We start from the raw sequence: 23,768 nt of genomic DNA, 5'->3' as shown, positions 1-23,768 counted from the left end.
TGGAGGCCAGGGGCCCAGAGATGACCTGATCATTTCCCGGGACCTCAAGAACTTTCATCCTCTCAAGCAGCTCAATCAGCCACAGGTAATGTGCTATACATCGATCAGGTGCTACACATTTCACATAGACATGATTTTGAACATCAGAACGCCAGAGGTCATGAGGTGGAAAAAAGAAAGATGGTGGAGAAATAAGGTCAGTCACGATGTGATTTCTCCATGAATTTATCTTCATGGTTTACCTTTGTTTTTTGAGCCTATTGTAACAAATTTGTAATTTTCACACTGTCATAGAACACCAGAATGTTGCACACATTACATAATTAACTTTGTTTTCTTTTATATTTCCTATTTTATATCACTTTTATATTTCTTTTATATTTTATATAATATAAAATATATATATTTATATAAATAAATATATATTTATATATAAATATATATATAAATATATAATATAAAATATATAATATATTTTATATTTCTTTTATATTTCCTATTTTATATCACTTCATTATAACATAGGAATCATATTATAATATGAGATGATCACATTTTCCTTACATCTCTCTATTCCTTGGGTTAAGTTACTAGCCTGAATAAATGCCCTGTCCCAGAAGGAGAAAGATTTCCTGAAGAGACAAGTTCTAGACTTTTCCCTCTGCTCCTTTTAATATTTATCTATAATTATGTCTCATTCTCACATTGTGATCATAAACTCAGTACAAAAGTTCATTCCCTCAAACATATTTTTCGCACCCAAAGTGATTTGATGTGGTTAAAACATACCTAGCTCCATAAAAAATTCCTCAAAGAAGTAGATCTTTGATGTGAATATCAGCACCTGTTAACAACAGTTGGATATTGGAGAAAGTTGAAGTTAAAGGAGTTTCTTAGAACACTGGATTATACAACGTACTACAAATCTACTAATACTGGCTCTGATGCATAACTGATGAATATTTCTTTTTATCTTCCATAAACTGCTTCCATCTCCATGGTAAGAATATCTATTTCTTTGGTTGATCCACAAAAATATAATTAAAATATAATTGACCAGTGTTACCATTTTGTATCATTCTAACTTGCCAAGCAGTCCCCCTAAGGGCCATGGGGATAAAGCCCTTTAACCAGGACAGACTGAATTACTACAGGTATTTTAAATTCTGTTTTTTCTAGTTCAATGGTTCTCAAATTTAGGGTTCATCAGAATCACCTGGATAGATTGTTAAACCACAGATTTCTGGGTTCTATTCCTAAAGTTTCTAATTAAGTAGGCCTGGGTAGGACCCCAGAATATATAGTTCTAACTAGTTTCCAGGTGATGACGATGCTGGTTTAAGGTTCACAGTTTGAAAACCACTGGTCTCGTATGTAAGCAAAAAAAAAGGGTTAAGAGAAAAAAAATTAGTGATATTATACTTGGTATGTGCAAATTCTAACAATCGTGATAAATTTTGCATGGCTTAGTGATTTATGTACTTGACTGACAAACATACACGTAGTAGATTTAAATTTCATTGTTAACTAAAATTATAAATTGTTCAGGGTAGTCTTAGATCTCTGCCTACACTTTCACAGGAAAATCATCAGAGATTTCTTCATATTCCTCTTTAGGGTACCCTCTATAATGTGATTCTTTTATTTTCTATTGTCTTGCATTCTGTTTGAATTTGCCAACATAAGCCTTTTTTGATTTTAAAGAATCCTGGTTACATGGGTGATTGTGAAATCGTTTTGGAAACGATGACCTGTTTTTATCCTAGCTGTCAGCTATAATACTCTTAAGATAACACGGGCCCCTAACAGGGAAAGAGACTGAAGGCAACTGGGCAATCAGTTACTCATCCTTGCACACACCCCATCCCACTCTGAAATTGTACATCCCAGACATTTTCCTCTCACGCAACTCTCAAAAGGCAGTTCTCTTACTTATCAATTCAATGACTTCTTGAGGTTTTGCAAAATTCTTATCCCAGTGTTCATAATATCATGCCTCCCAAATGTGATCCTCAGAACTATAAGGTAACTGCTAGAGAGTTTCCCGTCCCTCGATCAAAGGAAAGTAGAATTAGAGGCTCCAAACACTTTACCCTTTGGTCAGAGCAGTCTCAAAGTTTGTGAAGGGAAATTTCAACCAGAATGATTCTCATTCTGCTATTAAATGGACGAAGAGGAAATCTCATTCCATTTTCCAATTACTAATTGTAACACTTCTTTAAAATATCATTGATCAAATAACATGCCAAGTTAGGGTCATATTAAAACTTTTTTTTAAAAATCACTACATAATTCATACAACTGTGTTGGATGGATAGGTAAAGTTATCACATATCTTGTAGTGAGGAGCTGCTATTATCTGCCTTTGTGCAGATGAATGTAAAATATGCAGCACCCATATTAATCAATCTTTATTTGGGGAATATTTAAAGATAGATATTTAATTGAAGAAAACTTGGAAAATATGGAAAAGCATAGGGATGAAAAACAAATTGTCCACCAGTTCCATTTAGAGATGAATATGCACTTTATACAAAGATATAAAAAGAACGAGGTTAAAGAGTCCAGAAGAGAATATTTTACTGGAGCAAGTTGCTGAGTTCTAGGTTATCTTCCTGCTAGGGGAAAGGAAAAGAGGTGCTTCCCTTCTATCACAAGAAGTGAGAGGACTTTGTAAGGACCTTGTAGCATTTGTTATGTATTTCCTGAAATGTGAATGAGCAGAGGTGACTGGTGTTTGAACCACTTAAGAAGAATAAATGCAGACGTTTGTGTCTAGAGGTAAAAAAGATAGCAGCGGGAGCAACTACATTCTATTTAGTATGGCAAGGATGCGTGGGGTCCCTCATGGCCCAAGTGGATATTGCAGAAGGGAACTGGGCTGGAGATCTCTTGAAGGAATCTCCACAATAAAAGGCTGCAGGAGGTACTGTCAGGCGCAGGAGTTGGGAGGATACTGTCGTGCCCCTGTCAGAGAACTACACTGCCCAGAGATCCCCAGGGCCAACATCCAAAGAACACCAAACAAGTTCCAAAAAAGAGACTGCTTTGAATGTCCATTAATCTCAAAGTATGTCAATGCCAAGTCATAAAAATACCTGTAAAGTAACAACTTTCCTGTTCCTCACTCTTCTCTTCCCCACTCTCCTGGAAGGATTTGAGAAACCTTGGCTAAGGAGATGTGAGGCGAAGAGAATGTTGAAGAAGGAGAGAGCGGACCACACCTATTTCCCACCAGAAGTCTCTAGACTCAGCATCTCAGAAGAGCAGCATCTTTAACTCTAAATGTAGTTCAGAGTTTCTACTGTGGAAATGGTTATTTCAATTATTAAAATTAGATTGCAACTAAAAGTGAGTAAAGGAATTTTTATTATAAGAATGTGACCATAAAAATCATGGACCACCCCTGGATTTCATCCAAGGGATGGGGGAAAACTAGCTTATACAGAGAAAAAGGAAAACGTTGCTTTCTCTTAATCCCATTGGAGTCTTGCTCTTTTAGTGTAATGAAAACATATATATTTCAATATATGGTTGTGCCAAAATCTATTTCACTAACTTCCTAACTTGTTTCTAGTGTATTATCCTTTCTTGAAAATTACTATAACTTAGACACTATTTCCTTTCTCTTCTTAATTTTAATGTCTTATCACATTGATAGCCAAATTCTCCCTTATTTAAAAAAGACTAAAAATCTTATTTAAACGTACTGCCCAAAATGTAAATATAATAGATGATCAATAAAGATATGTATGAGTAAATGAATGAACAAAAGCCCATTTCTTCATGCTTTCTCATCACAGGAAAAAAAATAACAAAAGGAAACATAATTCGAAAAGATACATGCACCCCCATGTTCACTGCAGCACTATTTACAATAGCCAGGACATGGAAGCAACCTAAATGCCCATCGACAGATAAATGGATGAAGAAGCTGTGGTACATATATACAATGGAATATTACTCAGCCATAAAAAAGAACAAAATAATGCCATTTGCATTGACATGGATGGACCTAGAGATTGTCCTATTGAGTGAAGTAAGTCAGACACAGAAAGACAAATACCATATGATATCACTTATATGTGGAATCCAAAAACAAACAAAAAAAAGATACAAAGGAACCTATTTATAAAACAGAGTCACTGATGTAGAAAACAAACTTATAGTTACCAAGGGGGAAAGGCAGGGGGAGGGATAAATTGGGAGATTGGGATTGACATATAGACACTACTATATATAAATTAGATAACTAATAAGAACCTGATGTATAGCACAGGGAACTCTACTCAATACTCTGTAATGGCCTATATGGGAAAATAATCAAAAAAAGAAAAAAAGAGTGGATACATGTATATGTATAACTGATTCACTTTGCTGTACACCTGAAACTAACACAACATTGTAAATCAACTATACGCCAATAAAAATTTTTTAAAAAAAGAAACAAAATCTTCTCATTATTATCTAATTTTAAAATAAGCACTCAGTTAGTCTTCTTCATTTTAGAGCCCTTTCATTCAAATCTATCAAAAAGTTAAGGTGTCAACTATTTTCTAGGGATTCTAGAAGTATAATTGGTGCTCTGTCATAGTTGTGTGATGAGATAGCATAGGAAGAAGCTTTCTTTACTAAAAGATAACATTAAAAAAATCCGAAATAGGAGAAGAGTAGGGGGTTAAACAGTTTAAAAAGAACAGTTTAATTGTACTAGTTTTTAGACAAAAATAGATGAGGGGTCATAGCCAGAGTGAGACTCTTAAATACCTGTTGTGAGAAGGCACAACTGAGCAAAGCAAGTACTTAAGGTCTTAGGTTATTCCAGAGTCACAGAGCCAATAAGCACAAAGGAAGAGATGAGGCATGGGAACTAGAGTAAGTGCTAGTTACAGCTAGGAGTATTATAAATCAATTCTCCTTCACGACCCAGGATTGTACTCCCATGACAGTGACTTTGTCAATCTCAAATGTTACAAGAATGGTTGTCTGATACTCTAGCCTTTTCTGAGGATGCCAAGAAGCAAGCACGTAGGCTACGTGGGGATTCAGTCCTCCCTTCATCATTATGCACTTGTAAAATCTGTTTAAAAATAAGTTCAGGGGTTTTCCCTGGTGGCGCAGTGGTTGAGAGTCCGCCTGCCGACGCAGGGAACACGGGTTCGTGCCCCGGTCCGGGAAGATCCCACATGCCGCGGAGCGGCTGGGCCCGTGAGCCATGGCCGCCGAGCCTGCGCATCCAGAGCCTGTGCTCCGCAACGGGAGAGGCCACAACAGTGAGAGGCCCGCCACCGCAAAAAAAATAAAATAAAAAATAAGTTCAGCAGTGGACAGCAAGGGAGGAATGAAGTAGAGGAATGACAGTCCCAAATGTGAAAGAAAGGGTAATGGCAGGAAGAGGAAGGGGATGAACAGTCACACGCCAAGGACAACTGCCTGGGCAACACCTTTTCCTCTTCCTTCCAGGCCAGACCACCCTTAAGCTCTAGTCCCCCACCCCTGCCCCCTCACCTTCCCAGAGAGCCAGATATTCCCCAACTGAAGAGTTTGGCTAATTGTCCAGTTCAGGTGATCAATTTACAATTCCTAAAGGAAAATCGTTGCTACAAAATCATGCAAATCCAGAAAGAACCACTGATAACCATTTAGGATGTATGAATAGAAAGTTATTGCAGCCAAATTTGGATCATTTCCAACGTTTTGACTTTGTTTCTTGAATTACAAAGAGAATTTTATGACACTGGCAGGCACAGAGCTTTCTCCAGCATTCTAAGCATCTTCCTATCTTTCTTGTTCCCACACGTTAAATCAGCAGTGCATGACTTAACAATTTGACTTGCTTCCTTTTTTTGCAAAGTCGTCAGAACTTGACTCCATTCTTGAGTGACCTTTTTCCTCCCTCTCAGATGCTGATTTGGGCAACATTCAGATCACTTTTATTTCATCTTGAGAGATAAAAATCTGGTTGCCTCAGGAGTGGGAGAACTTAATGACTGTTTCAGTAAAGCATTTACCAAGTGAGTATTCAAAGCCATCTGAAATAGTTGGCACAGTTGAACAATAAATGGCATTACTTTAATAAATTGGGAGAGATTAAGACTGCCCCATTGTGCCTAGCAACTGTTAAACATTATGTTCTCTCTTAGAATCTAACAATGTAATGTCTGTTTTATTCAGCATTATGTATTGTTTCTTAAAAACAGATCTTGATATGTGTATATGTATAACCGATTCACTTTGCTGTACACCTGAAACTAACACACTGTAAATCAACTATACTCCACCAAAATTTTTTTTAAAATAGCAGCAGATCTTGAGATGAATTGTATGAGGAAATTGAGAACATTTATATGCATATATTTATATACACACATATACACACACATATGAAAAATTATATTTAAAAAATGGATGCCACTTTTTAGATCTAATCAGCTGGCCAATCCACAAAAAGATAACCATGTCTCAGAATAATTAGGTTTCATATATCTGTGATGAGTATACAAAACAAAAACAATATAAGAGAATAAAAAATGATTCAGGAAAAACAGAATAATAGATTGTTAAGAGCTTAGCTTTGGATTCAGAGGAAACTCTGCCTTGTGCAAATAAGTTTTTAACTTCTCTAGGCTTTACAGGTAAAAATGTATCCTTTAGATGTAAAATCAAGAAGATAATAGCAGCTTCAACCTAGGGCTAGTGTGACAATTAAATGAAGGCTTGCAAAATGTTTAGCTAGTAACTGCCAACTAGTGAATACTTAATAAATGTTAGTTTTCACAATGGCTGATCAAGGCAATAACTCTACTTAGCTTTAGACTTTGAATATGTTAAATTAGGCCATATGTTAGAGTTTCAAACATAGGTTACTTCGGGACTATTAATCCAATATCAACCTTTCTTCGGTCTATAGTTTCTAAGTTATTCACTTTTCTTTTTGGTTACGTTTATCAGACATCAGAATTTCCATGCGCTTGTACAATTCAGATAGGATGCTATCTCTGGCATACACAAATCACACTACATAAAAGAAAAACAGCATTATACAGAAAGCATTTTCTTTGCTATGCGAGTATGTGTATGTGTATGTGTGTGTATGTGCACACATGCATGCACACATGTAAGCATGTGATGAAGACGGGGGGGCATATAAGGATTCATACTCATTGTTAGAATTTGATGTGTCACTATAATCCTGTAACACATTTTACAATTACCAGTGGCTAAAATGACTAATATACTTGATGACGCAATGTATATCATTTACTTGGTTCCTTGTACTAAAAGTTACGAAAAAGGTTAGGGGATAGTCATTAGCCAAGAGAAGTGAGAAAAGAGAGCAAATGCTCTTCTCTAGACATCTCTCTTCTTTTGAGACTGCAAACGGTGGGGTGAGTTTTCTTGAATATTTTCCTTTGGGGATGCAGATTTTAAGTTCATCACACTCTCAAGAACCCACATCAATAGCATTGCTTATATGTTACATCAGAATTTTCCAAGACTCTTAGTTACCTTGAAGAACAAGTAACACAGACCACGATTATCCCCTAAACCTATTAGTATAAGACAAACAATAGGTAAATCAGAGGGAACTACCACTCCCCTTTTTTCCATGGAGGTCTAAGCATCTCCTGCTCTTCTACTTGCATCTATCACTGGCTCCCCTCTAAAAAGAAAGATCTGATAATCTGGTAGGCACCTGAGGCATTTGTTGGGCTACATTTTACTAATATGTAAGATTACTGTGCCTTAGTGGCAAAAATCCATGGTACTCCTGCTGTCTTTTGATTCCTGTGTCCAGTGCAGTAAACATTAACATTGGGTGGTTGCAGGGGCAGGGAAACTGTTTTATCCCTTCTTGTCCATCTTTAAGCTGGTGAGTAAATGGACTCAAGAGGGTCCAATCACAGGTCTCTCTCCCTCTACAGACATTCTTAAATATAAGGATCCCAAAACTGGAGACAAGAAAGAGTCTTTATTGAGGCTTTTGAACCCAGCTTCTGCTTTATAACAAAGTGAATCAGTTATACATATGCATATGTTTCCATCTCTTCCCTCTTGCATCTCCCTCCCTCCCACCCTCCCTATCCCACCCCTCTAGGTGGTCACAAAGCACCGAGCTGATCTCCCTGTGCTATGCGGCTGCTTCCCACTAGCTATCTATTTTACGTTTGGTAGTGTATATATGTCCATGCCACTCTCTTGCTTTGTCACAGCTTACCCTTCCCCCTTCCCATATCACACTTTCTGAAAGTTAGCAGAAAGTCTTGCCTTGGACTAGATGAAGGGGGAGGTAGGGTTGGGATAAGGAGAGTGTGTAATGCACTTCCTTAGCCATTGCTGAAGCAGTAATTTGCTTTCCATGCAACTACTGCCCTTTAATTATGCAGTTTCCTTTACAAAGAATTTAAAAGACAGAAGGGATGAATAGTACGGTTAGAATAAAGTTCACCTTAATCTTAACTTGGGTGAAGATATCTAGAAAGTTCTCTAAAAATGTGATGATATGGACTGAAGCTGAACTTCACAATTAATAGAATGCAAGGGTTGCATAAATATATATATATATGCATATACATATATAAAATAAGTTATGTAATATATACACACAGATACACATATATTTCTGTGTTTATATACACATATAATAAGTTAATGACAGTCAATCACTGAAATTAACTATAGATCAATTAAAGTAATATTACATTTAAAAATTGAGGACAATCAAGCTAAAATCCCTGGATTATTAAGTTATGGCTATTTTGTGATCACTTACTAGATTTTAGGTATTTCATTTAACTTGTGGCCATCATAAACCCTTCAGAAAATCTCAACAATACATTGTGAAAAACTTAAGCAATCTGGATGTTCCCAAATGTTTATTCAGTTCTCATCCACTGTTCTAGCTTCATGTGGATATACCATTGAATCAGGAGGTTTTCCTTCAAGAACAGTGTTTTTTTATATTTATTCATTTATTCATACTTTGCTTTATTGCAAAAAGGATATGAAGCAACAGAATACATGACTAATTACCTGAGAGGAAGTTGCTTGTACTGAGATTAATTTGCCTTTCTCTAAAAAAAAGGATTTTAGAAGATTAGGAATTTAAAAAAATGTCCATCTGCTAAAATAAGGAGAAGAAAATAGAATTGTACACTGATACTTTCACTTGATCATTTAATAATCATTCAATTCACTTCTACTTAATTCCTACTCTGTAGATACATGGCATTATAATAGTATTATTTACATTGATGTGACGTCTAAAATATTTCAACATTAAATGTCTCATTTGTTCCTCCAAACTGAAGAAAATGATCACTCCCCCCACTTAATATCAGCAAAACCCCAAGCTTCAAAAATATTGAGGAACTTGTGAAATCACAGTCTCTTGTTCAGCAGTATAGCTTTTCTTCTATCTCCCTCTCACATGCTCTTAAAAGTGTAGGAACTGCCTCCACTCTGCTCTCTCTCCTGTGTAAGATCTCTTTATAAAAAAAAATATTTTTCCTATCACGCTTGATCAACGGTAGAAAATAATTTACTTTGTAGAAATTTGTTCAATTTTCTATCACTAAGCCCCTAGGTTGCTAGGGTGATGGCTCCTTCCAAGAAAGTTGTCACAAATTTCACAACTCTCCTCCTTTTTCAAGATGTCTCAGTCCAACTGCCATCAAACTCGGTAGAATGGAATCACCTCCAGCAAGTAAAATAGCTCGTTATTTAGTTATTACAACATTCAGTGCTTTTTTGCCTATCGCAGCCTTAAGTCTTTCCTGGAAGGTAAGATTTTTCTCAGTTTGGCAAGTGCAGACTCGTAAAAAGAAAGCAACTGACAGAACTTGTGAAGAAAAGAAACAATGCCTGAGGTTCTTCAAGGATGGGAGCTCATGTCTCAATTACTCTTCTTCCATCTCCGAGAAACAAATATAAAACCCAATAAAATAAAATTTCCACCTCTTAACCAAGCCAAACAGCAGTGCAGAAGTATTACGTGGGAAAAGTTAAACTAATAGTTAAAACAATTGATAGGTAAAGATAATATTCTTATCTGAGAATTCTAGAGAACATCTGATTGATAAAAATGTGAGGCTTGGAATATCAAAAAAATTAGTATTGACCATACAACACAGCAGTCAAATAAACTTGCTGAAGAGAGGAAAAATACTTAGAATTAAGCCACAGTTAGGGTAATCACATGTCCCAGTTTTCCTGGAAAAATACTGGTTCAAACCTTAAAACTGGCTTAATTAATAAATTACATCCTGTTTACTCTCAAAGGTGTCCTTGTTCAGACAAAATATTATATATGTGCCACCCTCATCAAAGAGGATGAAGCAACCTTATTCAGGTGCATTGTAAAAAAGAAAAAAAAAAAAAAAAAAAAACAACAACAGAGGGAGTGTCTCCGAAGACTGGGGACACACCATTCTCTTTATGATAGTTCATTACAAAAAGGCACATGCAATGGCCTCAACCAATGTATGTTTATTTATAAAATTGAGCAACAACTCACAAAACCGTTTTGAATTACTTAGTGGAAATCAAAATCTTTCATCACAGAAATAAAGGAAAGCAGAGAAGGGGAGATAAAATTGGCAACATCCTCTGAAACTCAAGCTGAAAACCATGTTTCAGCAAAGGAAACACAGAATCCTTAACCAATGCCATGGCACATAAGAGCCTTTCCACATGCCAGACAAACCATTCTAGCAAGAATCCTAGTCCAAACTGGGATTGTGAGTATATTTGTATTTTCTCTACTTTAAGAGAAGACTAGCAGAATTTTTCTTGTAAATGTAGGGATGCATAATCACATGTTGTTTTACATAAACATGTATTCCAATTTACATAAATTTGCATCACATTTTCCCCCAAAACTAGCTCTGAATATGTAAGACAAATTAATCTGTGCTCTCTAATATAACTGTGCTCAAATATGAGATACAGGGGCTACCACAAGATATAGGCTTACCAGAGATGGCAAATGGCATTTCTCCAAAGCTCTTTACTGAAAAGAGATGATAGTTATAGGTTAGATAAAACTTGGATATTTCCAGAAATTAATTAGAAACATTCAACAAACTGTTGATGAAATAATCCCAAGTTGGAAGAAGTAGATGGAATACTTGACACAATTTATTAAGGATTAACATTAGTTTGCCTATTTGCCAACTTCTTCATAGCCCTGTTCAATTCCAGTTCTTCAAGTTTGTTGCTCAAGAATGAGAGGTTTTAAAATAAAGAGAAATAATTTTTTTCAATCTATATTTTAACAAAAGGATATAGGAAATAATAATAATAAAAGAGTAATTATTCTTTTTAAAAAATTATTATTATTATTACTAAAAAGCAGTGGCATTGTTTAATTTCTGACTACCACTAAAATATTTCAGATCTGGTTCTTTCTCCTTACTATTAAATGTAAACAACAGAAGGGGAGAGAAGTAGTCTTTTCCTTCCTGTCTTTCATAAGCTAAACTGCTTCTTGGTAAATAAGTATTTCTGTGTGTAAGACAGTCTAGTAGTGTGGCTTGTTTTCAAAGTGTGTTGTAAAAAATAGGATTTCCTTTCATGAATATGAGATGCACAGTGAAGCCTTCTGTAACCCTCAACTAAAAACCTTTCATGTACCACACAGGTATGGGATTCCTAGTTCATTAGATTAGATCCATAGTTGGCAACTCTGGTATCTTAACATGCGAAAGAAACTTTCTGCAGGAAAAAGAAAAAGTGAGAAAAAGATGAAGCCGAAGTTTGTGAACCAGTCAAAAGGGAGCAGAGATTAAAGTATCCCATTAACACATAAATCATAACAATTGCCTATTCAATAGCTTCTTATATCCCCCCATTATCTCAAAATAAAATCAAAATTTACTAGGACCCACAAGACCTCACACAATCTGGCATCTAGCTTCAACTCTGGTCTCATTGCAGTCTTCCCCTCACTCCACTCCCCCAACACAAGCCTTCTTGCTATGCTTTAAACATGGCAAGCAGGGCTCTTTGTGCCTCAGGAACTTTGCTCTGGTTTTCAATGTTACCATGAATTTGGGGAGAGGAAGATTGGAACAGTTCAAGTTAAAACACTATCAAGCTCTCCATTCCTACCAAGGTTTAGACATTTTTCTTGAATGAACCATTCTCAGACTGTCATATGCCTGCTTAATTTCTGAGAAAAAGAAAGTTTCCAAGTTCTGAGAAAGTTGATTTTGACAATTTGTGTCGGTGTTCTCACTGCTTTATGGAAGACTGGTTTGGGGAGGGAAGTCCTTACTTTGCCATTTTGGAAATGCTTTTCTGGATATTCTTCTTTAGAATTCACTAAAAATTAATAAGTGATAGGTTGTTAACAATTAGTTGCATGTGATTTCTGAAGCTATAGTAGTAGAATTTTTGTACTTTAAATTATTTAATATTAAAACATAAAATTTAAGTTTGTCTAGATAGATTAGGTTAAATGTATTTATTCTACGAATTTGTATTGGGTCACTGCCATGAATTAGTCACTATTCTAGGCACTGGAGACCTGGCAGGAATGAGGAAGTGACATTTGCCCAGAGGTCCTAATGAAATGACGGAATGGGCCATAGGCATACCTGAGGAGAGATAATTCCAGACTATCTACAACAGATAAGTTTTACATTTGATAACACAAATAGGTTGAAAGTAGAAAGACAGAAAACTATATACTGTGTAAACAGTATCCAAAAGAGAGCTAGAGTGATTATACTAATATGAGATAAAATAGACTTTAAGGCAAAAAACTACAGACAAAGAAAGACTTTTTTTTTAACTGATCAAAGTGTCAATCTATCAGGAATACATAATGATTTAGAAGATATGTATCAATATATGCACCTAACAAGAGATCCAAAATACATGAAGCAAAACTGACAAAACTGAAGAGAGAAATAGACCATTCAACAATGATAGTTGGAGGCTTCAATATCCTACTTCTAATAATGGATAGAAACACTAGGGAGAAAACCAACAAAGAAATAGGAATCTTGAACAACACTATAAACCAATTAGACCTAATAGACATTGATAGTATAGTACAGACATTCCACAAACAACAACAGAATGGGTATTCTTTTAAGTGCACATGGAATATTCCCCAAGATAGAACATATAGTAGACCACAAATTAAGCCTCACAAATTTAATAGTGTTAGACCCATAAAATTTATAACAACAGAAGGAAATCTGGAGAGTTACCATTTGAGAAAAACGGTAATTTTTTTTGTTTTAGAATATTTACTTGTCATAGTACGCTATTTATGTTAACAGGTAATAGATTTATTACTGTTAGTTTTAAATGAATTAATAAATACACATTTAAAATGATTCTCAGTTTTACTTTCTAATATAGTGAATATTGATAGATATAATCACTTAAATAAAAGTTCTTTGGGAGCCCTTAATAATTTTAAAGAGGGTTCTGTTATCACAAAGTTTGAGAAGCCTTGATTTAGACTAGTAATTTGGAAGATATGTTCAGGATCCACCACAATAACCATTACACTACAATGTTCAAGCAACTGTTTGCAGGGGTTACCTTGTGGGAAAGCGAGTGGGTTCTGGGGGAAAGCACTTCATCATTCTCTATACTTCTAGTCCTCTGAAGTCACAGCAGTGAGAGATAACAATTTATATTTGTGGAGTTAAAAGGAGTACATTGAGACTGGAGTGTAGAGAAAGTGTGTGACAGTGGAGAAGGAAAATAAGAAAAAAGAAGTATGCTGGGGGCTTCCCTGGTGGCACAGTGGTTGAGAATCTGCCTGCTGATGCAGGGGACATGGGTTCGAGCCCTGGTCTGGGAGGATCCCACATGCCTCGGAGCAACTAGGCCCATGAGCCACAACTCCTGAGCCTGCGTGTCTGGAGCCTGTGCTCCGCAACAAGAGAGGCCACGATAGTGAGAGGCCCGCGCACCGCGATGAAGAGTGGCCCCCGCTTGTCACAACTAGAGAAAGCCCTCGCACAGAAACGAAGACCCAACACAGCAAAAATAAATAAATTAATTAATAAAAACTCCTACCCCCAACAACAACAACAAAAAAAAGAAGTATGCTGAAAGAATCTATCTTTCAAGAAAGATAGGTCAGATTCAAAAATCTATAATAGGAGGGAATAATAAATGCATAAAAAAGTTATCAACTAAGTGCTATTCAGAGAGAGAGAGAGATAACTTTATTGTCATCTGGAAGTCAAACTCATTACAACATTCCCTCTTGAGATGCAGAACCGAACCCACCGAAATGTTATTAACAATCTCAGCAATTTCAAAATATGTACTCTTATGTAATCTATGGATATTATTCAGCTCCTTCAAAATGAAAATTCTAAGGCTGAAGGTATTTTTAGTCTAGGCAAGTGAACAGAATTTATGAATGTGCAGTTCTACACCCAGAAAGCAATTCCCATGAGTTAGAAAAGGAAAAAAAAAATTACTTCAAATAAAGCAATGCGTTCTCCCCCACTCCCATCTCCAACTCGGTGGGTTTAGGAATACCTAACCCCTACTATTTTTTAATCTTCAGCAGGGATCTCATACCTAACAGCTGCTATTTAGGTAGCCCCTTATGCTATGAAATTCAAACCCTCATTTTATCTCCTTTCCCTACAGCAAAAATTGCAATATCTCACACCCAAGCTCCAGCTGTCAGATTCACACACCATTTCTATTTCAATGGCTGGAATAATCCCTTGCTCCCTTGTTTTCATTGAACAAGAATGTGCCAGCTTAAAAAAAAAAAAAAAAAAAAAAAAAAGGAACAGGGAAAAGGCATTTGTCTAAACTCAAATACTCAAAGGGACAAAACAGCTTGAAGAAATATGATGCTTTGTAACAGGCATTTTGCATTTGAAGCACAGTTTTTCTTTTCTTTCTTTTTTTAAGACATATATACACTCAGAAACGTATAAATATAAATAGAAGGACATGAGACTCTGTAGACTTTTCTTTTTCAGAAAGCACTATATAAGTCAGAGAAGATATACACACATACCAATGCCAAGAAACTAGACAATGTGAGCATATCTATGGCAACCATTCTTAAGTAAAATTTTCTTTTTAAATGAGAGAGGAAAAAAATGGTAGGTTCTCAGTCTTTCTTGTCTTTTATGATACTGGCAATCTATAGCATGGTAGTTATGCTTAATATTTACAGAGTTAGAAACCCAGATTCCAAAGCAGCCTTGAAACCAAGGTGCCCCTAGTGTTAGTTAAAATAAGCAATCCCTGAAGACATCATTTCAAAATGGACACACAGATGCAATCTCAGCTGTCCCTAGCCTGAATGAGCAGAGTCAAATGATCTCTGCTGGGAGAACAGAAGCTCTAAAAGAGTTTGATGCCTGACTGTGCATGAAGGAATACATGAAGAGAAGAGCTCAAAAAAATATCTTCCGTGCTTTCTAAGATCTGTGGTACTGGCATAACCATCTGAAATCAACAATGACCTTCTAGTCGTGACAAAGCACAGAGAGATGAAGGAAAAGATTAAGAATTCTCAGTTAAAAAGAAACATAGAATTTTTAAATCAACTATAAGCAAACAACATAAAAATCAGAGTTATCTAATAAACTCTTCTCTCAAGATGATTTTTACCAACATCATTTTTCAATTCCTACAGCCTTGGGCCTCGTCACCTCCTGCCCATGGAATCATTTCCTTCTGGCTCTCTGGCTGGCCTGACTTAAATGTCCCAGCCCACTGAAGGACTCTTTATTTTCTCTTCCCATGACTCCTTTGTTCTAAAAGCTTCCATGGGCTCCCTACAACTTCAGTCCAATCATGAGTCTTTCATAACTGAGTTTTGTTTTAGCTAAACCAAACTCATGTCTTTAAGCTCTTGAACAGCTGAGGCTGTTTCCTCACCATTCCTCCCCAAGGCATCCTCTCCCTATGTTCTCAACACACCAAGCTCATCTTCAGCTGAGCATGTTAAGAAGCTAGTGTCATTTTCCCTTCACTAAATGTTGTCCCCCCTCCATCAAGCCAAATTCCACCCAGCTACCGGGTTCTGCTCAGTGGCCATGAGGCACATCCTGACAGCATCAACCCTCATTAACTTGCCTGACATCTGGAGGGATATTTCATTATATTATAGATGAGAACAAATGAGCTTCAGTATCAAATAATTAGCTTAATAATAAGGGACTGTTTTCTAAATATAATATCTTAGATATTGAATTAAGACCTGAGGGAGTCTGAAATCATTCAAAAAGCAATTACCACAATTACTCTTAAAAACAAAGTGATGACAATCACAGGAACAAATGTATCTAAAAGATAATAATAATAACCTCTCTTTGCTGTTGCAAGTACCAAACACACTTGAGGTTATCTCTCCTTTCCCCTATAAAAATTGTCTTCCTAGGGCTTCCCTGGTGGTGCAGTGGTTGAGAGTCTGCCTGCCAATGCAGGAGACACGGGTTCGAGCCCTGGTCTGGGAAGATCCCACATGCCGCGGTGCTACTAGGCCCGTGAGCCACAACTACTGAGCCTGCGCGTCTGGAGCCCGTGCTCCTCAACAAGAGAGGCCACGATAGTGAGAGGCCTGCGCACCGCAATGAAGAGTGGCCCCCCTTGTCGCACAGAAACAAAGATCCAACACAGCCAAAAATAATTAATTAATTAAAAAATATAAATAAAAAATAAAAATTGTCTTCCTATAAATAACTAGAAACAGTTTTAAAACAAATATCGAGGAAGGAACCATAATAGGCTCTGTAATTTCTTTCCCTTTACAATGGAAAACTTTACCTACGTTAGAACACAGAATGAGTCTTTACTTCTAAAACGTAAAATTTTAAGCTAAATGAAAAACAGCTAATGTTTTTGCTTTAAGGTAGCTTGCCAACTTTAGAAAAATATCTTCAATTCTTCAAACAGATGGCAAAGCCACCTTTAAAATATATTAAGCATGCTAAAATAGATACAAACTGATAGTTCTACTCCTGATAAATGCTGCTGTGGACAACCGAATGCCTCCCATTCTGTTTCAGTAATAAATCACTTTCCTGACTTGAGTTAGTAATGAGATTTTTAATCATGTGGATTGAACATATCCTCCAGTTAATAAAAAACGTATCACCTCCTTTTTATCTTTAATAAAAGATTTGTACACTGCTCAAATGATCAGTATTACATTTTTAAAGAACCTGAGATTGATGTTTTTCAATCCTCCTTTCCATTTTTCTGGGCTTTTATAATTCAAAGGTAATATGCCCTGTAATTAATAATTCATAAGGTAATTTTAAGGCTTTTATTCAGAAACCTCTTTCCTATTGACTTTAGAATGTGTCATAAAAATGTAGGTATTAATATCTTGGCAATTCTCAGCTCTATACAGATGAGGTCCTTGAATTTAAACAACTCAAGACTGTAGCTTCAAAAATCAGGACACGTAATTTTGAACCTTAAGGTACAGAAAAGACAAATATCTTTTTAAAGTGCTATTTATACCATTATATTTCTCTCAACTGACAATTAACCATGACACATTTGTCTTGTTATTCAGATAATTGTCAGGATTAATTTTTTTCTTTAGCATGAGAATTATTTTGAGGAATAAATCAAGGGCAAACAGTTCTGTTTGAAAATGATTTTTTCTAACTATAGCTCTAAATGTGCATTTAAGCATCTGGAATCTCTAAAAGATTCATTCAAAGACACTTTTACCTGAAGGTAAAGCTTTGCTTCTCTCATCATTATTTTTCAGCCACAACAAAGTAATATGTATGAGGAAAGGAGCACAGGAAAATAATCTACATTTTTTTTTCTTTTCTAAATATTTTCCTGCATAATGATTTGGAAATTTATTTGGTGAGGGGGTATAAGGGTGTCACTTATCCCAGATTGTTAGGAAGTGATTCTTACAAGGGCACACACAAGAGTCTGCCAGCATTTACTAGCCAGTAAATTTCAGTCTATTCTCATAAAACTGCCAGGCATCAAATAAGGATGATTATGCATGGCGAAGTGCATTGTAAATATACACTGCCATAGAAATGTGGGGTTACCGTCATCCGCCAAATACCTCACATGAGCCTCATGGAAGCTTGGTTGAGTAACAGATGGAAAATTATGAACCTATCACTACTGATTAAAGAACAATTCAATGTACAACGGGACACTGAATAAGCAATGACCCACTTGTTTAAAAAAATAAATCATGGCAATGAATAAACAACACATTACTATCCCCCCACTAGTTTGTAAACAAGATCAGTTGTGGACTCACCCTTGCATTCCTTGAGCAGTTCACAAGACCTGTAACACATAATAAGACTCTCTTGGTGTTGGTTTAAAAAATAATACCTGAGATACAGAAAGCAATAGCTGACCCACTGGAACATGCCAAGAAAGTACTTGGAGTCTATTCCTATAAAAGAAAACAGGCCCCATTCCCTCCTAATCCAGATACTGTGAAAATAGTTTAGATAAAACTAATAAATCTGAGTCATTCCTCTACTGTTACAAAATATGGCCAGTGATCAGTTTCTTTCCTTAGATATAAACAAAGCTTGAAACCAGAGTAAATCAAAATTTATATACAAGGAGGAAGCTGAGGAGCTGAAAAAGTCTTTTTCTGCCCAAGAATGAAAATCTAAGATGTACAATGCTTAGATCAAGGATCCCCTAAGGAACTCAATTAGAGACTTAACTGTTAAAGATAAAGGTACAGGCTAACCTTTAAATATCATCCAACTAAAGGAACCACTATTCTTTTATTTTTAATAAATTTATTTATTTATTTATTTATGGCTGCTTTGGGTGCACGTTGCTGCGTGCAGGCTTCTCATTGTGGTGGCTTCTGTTGTTGCGGAGGCTTGGGCTTCAGTAATTGTGGCACGTGGGCTCAATAGTTGTGGCTCACGGGCTTTAGAGCACAGGCTCAGTAGCTGTGGCACACGGGCTTAGTTGTTCCGCAGCATGTGGGATCTTCCCGGACCAGGGCTCAAACCTGTGTCCCCTGCATTAGCAGGCAGATTCTCAACCACTGCGCCACCAGGGAAGCCCCAGAAGCACTATTCTTTACTTTTGATTTAGATTTGGTATGACAGAACAAGCAAATAAAAATAGTTTACTACAGCAAAATATGGGATATTAAAAAATCCATGTCCAAAGCTTTCAGCTACACTTCTTGAGGAGCTGTTATTTTTATTCTCTCATTCATTCATTCAAGGTGGCATACACTGTGATAAAATTTCCTATACAGAGCAAAATAAGCTCCATGTCCTCAATAGGTTTGCAGACACACCCAAGTGAGACACACAAATGAAGTGGTATGTGTCCTAGGGGGTTACACATGTTATATTAGAAATGTATGGTAACAAGGGGCCACAAAGAAAAGAAGTCCATTCTCTGGGAAGTGGGAAGGTGTGGTGGGGTGTTCAGGAAATATTATAGTAAAGTGAGTGTTGAAAGATGAGTAGGCATTCATCAAGGGGCTATGAATATGAAGAAAGCCATTCTAGGCACATGGAGGAGAAAGATCAAAGGAACAGAATAAAAAGTATGATTGCGTGATGGCTGAAGTGTGTGGTGTTGGCTGTAAGGAGGAAAATGCTGGAGAGGCCACCAGATCATGAATTAAGTTAACCTTTTCATAAAACTTGGATTTTGTTCAGTGAGCAATTTTGAGTCATTAAGGAGTTCAGCAGGGGAGTTACATGATTGGTTTTCTATTTTAGAAAGATCACAGCGGAAACAGTATGGAGGATAGATGGGGAAGACAGATTCTGAAAATAGTTAGAAGATTCTGGAAATAATCGAGGTGGTGGTTAATGAGGTTGGCCTAAAGCACAAGCAATAGAGATGAATATATAAGAAGGCAATAACTAAAGCAGGAGGTGACTAGCTTTGTGGAAGGAAGGAAAGGGCATCATTTTAGGGTAAACTTATAATTCATTCTTTGGTAACTAGAGGGTGATGCTGTTCACAGAAATGGGAATGTAGGAAGAAGCGTAGGTTTGGATGTAGAGGTAATTCCAGTTTTTTTACATGTAGTATTTGACTTCCTAAGGCCAGGGTGTAAAAGTCCAGCAGACAGTTTAAATGGACAGGTCTGGAGCCCAGGTGCCGAGCTGGGGAAATAGATTCAGGACTCCCGTGAGAAACAGTTGATGTCTTAAGAGTGAGTGAGATACTATGGGGAATATTTCTTTGCATCAGAATCACCTAAGTTTATACTTAAAAGTACAAATTTCTAGACCCTTTCACAGATTTACTGGATCAGAATCGTGGGTCTGGGCCCCCAAATCTGTATTTCAACAAAACTTTCAAGGTATTCTGTTGCTTACTGAAAGTTGATAGCAGGGATTTTTCTCTCTTTTGTTCACTGCTGAATCTCCCATTCCTTGAAAGAGTGCCTGGCCCATAGCAGGGTCTCATAAATATTTGCTGAGTGAAAGAAAGAAAAAAGAAAAGAGCTCTAAGCACATTTCAAATACATCTTATTTCCTACTTATTCCTTAAATAAACAATTTATCTTTTGCATTGTAGAAATATACTCCTACAGGCTTAGGAATTTTTTCCCATGTACTCTATTCATTAAAAAAACTGAGTGTTTTTCCCTCTTTCCCTAATATTATATGTGAATTACTAAGGAAATTGTGGAAAATCCCTTCATGGAGTCATTTCAAATTACATACACTATTTTTACTTTTTAATGAATAAATACTTGGAAACATGAAAAAGATCATGAAACTTTAAAATTCCTTTTAAGGTTATAGTTATCATCTGCATAACTTTTACTGTTCTGTATCTTTATATTCATTCTTTACCCTCTATACCATATATTTTAAAAAACCTGTAATATTTCTTAAAACTTCAGTTGCTAACCTCATTGCCCCTGACTGCAGTCTCCAAATTTCAACTCCACTTTTTCTCTTCCTTTAATATTGCTTTTCATGTTTCCTTTTCTCTGGCTGATTTTTTTTCTACTCATTTCAAATGCTCACCTGCTTTCTCTGCTCTTGAACTCAAATGGGTTGTTAGCAAAGAGATGAGAGACCTTTGTAGCTGCTGGAGGGGAGTTCTGAAGCGACGTGGGTTGTCTGGCTTCAGTCTACAGGTCACCTCGGACCAGCAGGAGAAGAAATTAGACCCTCAGTTCCATGCACAGAAGCATTTTGTCTGCAAGCCAGCACCTCAGTGATAGCATAGACACAGACTAGGGACATGCTGAAAACTCTCAGCATCCCTACTTCATGTTCAGTGGACACAAAGAGAAAAGAGATTCTCTTTTGAAAGATAACATAAACTTCTTGAAAAGTAAATCAAACTCAGAATCCTCTCAGACCCCAGGTAACTCATTTTCCAAGCGTCATCCTGGCCAGGCTGTTTGACCCTGCTTATTTGGTGGGAGTCCTTGGGGGCATCTTCTTTGATTGTATCCAGCTGCAGTATAATGGCCAGCTGTCCTCTCAGCCTCTGATCAGGACCTTCCAAAGGTCTAGTCAGAAACTCCTGGTGAGTGGTATATGGCATCAGAGGCCTGAGTGTGCTCCAATTTGTCACGGTACTGATTAAGTGGATACATAACAGATGGTATCTCATTTTAGATGGAGATGAGTAGGTGAGAAATTGGCTACACTGAATTTTTTTATTAAAAAAAAGAATGGGAAAAATAATCTGCAGCTGGTATGTCATTTTTACCCCATAAGCACAGTTTTCTTTCATTCCATCATAAGAAAGAAAGAGAAGAAAACTCAAACTCTCTCAGTTTGGGGCAAAACTAAGAATGTGGTTTCCTTCCATTATATGAAGTTAGGGTTAGCAAATTATTCTTTAAAAAAAAATTTAAAGTCATGTATGTTTATTTTTCCTTTTTTTTCTTTTGAAATGGACAGCAGCAGAATAAGGGAATTCTTTGTGCAATACTTCTCAAAGTGAGGTCCCCAGATCAGCATCATCATTATTACTTGAGAACCTGTTAGAGATGCAAAGTCTCGGGCTCCTACACCAGACCTACTGAATTAAAAATCTGGGGTGGGGAGGCAGATGTGGTTCAGTAATAAAAATTTTATCAAGGCTTCCAGGTGATTCTAATGCACATGAAAATTTGAGAACCACTGTCTTTGAATACTGAAAACTAACTGTACTGATAAGAAGACTGTTAATTTAAAAAAATAACTTTCAGCATCAAAGATTTATCAGTCTTATCAAAGATCTATACAGCACGAGGAAATGGAAGCACAGAGAGGCAAAGGGACTTGCCTGAGCTTACACAGTTTGCAAGTCGCGAAGTTGGGATTTGGACCCAGGAAGTCAAGTTCCAGAGTTCACGCTTACAAGCACTGCTTTGGGCTGGTTGGTTTTCCCAAGTGGTGCTCAGGAAGCTGACTCTATCTCCAGACTTAGGAGTGGGATATGTGGCTTATATACAAGCCATCAAGTTTACCCTCTCCAAAATTTCCATACCAGCCACCCTCTCCAAAATGTCAATAAAATAAAATTGAACAAACAAAAAGCAGTGTACATCCATCATAGCATAACTCTACCATCTTTTTAAGATATTATCCATTGGTAATGATTGCCCAGATCCATGAATTTACCAGGGGTTTGAAGACAGTGATATTCTAATTTTATCATTACTTCTTCATTTAACAGATAGAATAGTGTTATAAACAGACACTTACTTTCATCAACTCTTTGGTTTCCTTTAAGTATTACAGTTCTTACAGAAAAGAATAAATGCTTGATTATTTAGCTTTTCAAAATGATAAGTGTGGGGTTTCCCTGGTGGCGCAGTGGTTGAGAGTCCGCCTGCCGATGCAGGGGACGCGGGTTCGTGCCCCGGTCCAGGAAGATCCCACATGCCGTGGAGCAGCTAGGCCCGTGAGCCATGGCCGCTGAGCCTGCGCGTCCGGAGCCTGTGCTCCGCAATGGGAGAGGCCACAACAGTGAGAGGCCCACGTACCGAAAAAAAAAAAAAAGATAAGTCTGTTCCCTAGAACCCTCAAATATAACTGAGTTTTTCAAGTATTAATATAAACTCATGATACATATATATTTAAAGTTGTTCAGGCCATTGCAGTTGTTTTCCAAACTGGTGCACACATTTTTCCATCTTTGTTGAGTGGGAGTTTTTCTAATTGGCTCTGAGTCTTTTTGACATAGATCTACCAGTCTTTGAAAGCATCTCAGTTTTCCATGATAGCAAGATGTTTCAGGTTTATCTTGTAAGTTCCCTGCCCTAAACTCTGAAACACCTCTTTCTTCAAAGAGTCTTGGTTCCATTTAGTGGGAAAAGGCATTTAGAGACCATAATCTGAGCACTAGAGATGCTATTGCTACTAGGTTGGTCATTGTTTCCAGGCCTTTTTGGTGGACAACGTTGGGAAATATTTTCTTAAGAAAACATATAGCATGAGTTCATATAGATGCTTCAAAAATTTTTAACTAAATGTTATCAACCTTCAGTCTGAATCTCTTTCCAAACAACCCCAAAATTTGAGTTCTCAAAGACACCAATGTAATTACTCATTTGATTAATTCATAATACATACCCGGGCTTCCTTGGTGGCGCAGTGGTTGAGAGTCCGCCTGCCGATGCAGGGGACACGGGTTCATGCCCCGGTCCGGGAAGATCCCACATGCTGCAGAGCGGCTGGGCCCGTAAGCCATGGCCACTGAGCCTGCGCGTCCAGAGCCTGTGCTCCACAACGAGAGAGGCCACAACAGTGAGAGACCCGCGTACCGCATAATATATACCCAACAGACTCAGAATAACACCAATGTTATTAATTTAA

The sequence above is a fragment of the Globicephala melas genome, chromosome 7 (genome assembly GCF_963455315.2).
Source record: "Globicephala melas chromosome 7, mGloMel1.2, whole genome shotgun sequence".
NCBI classification, from domain to species: domain Eukaryota; kingdom Metazoa; phylum Chordata; class Mammalia; order Artiodactyla; family Delphinidae; genus Globicephala; species Globicephala melas.
The sequence above is the reverse complement of the archived record's forward strand: the minus strand, read 5'-3'. Positions refer to the sequence as shown.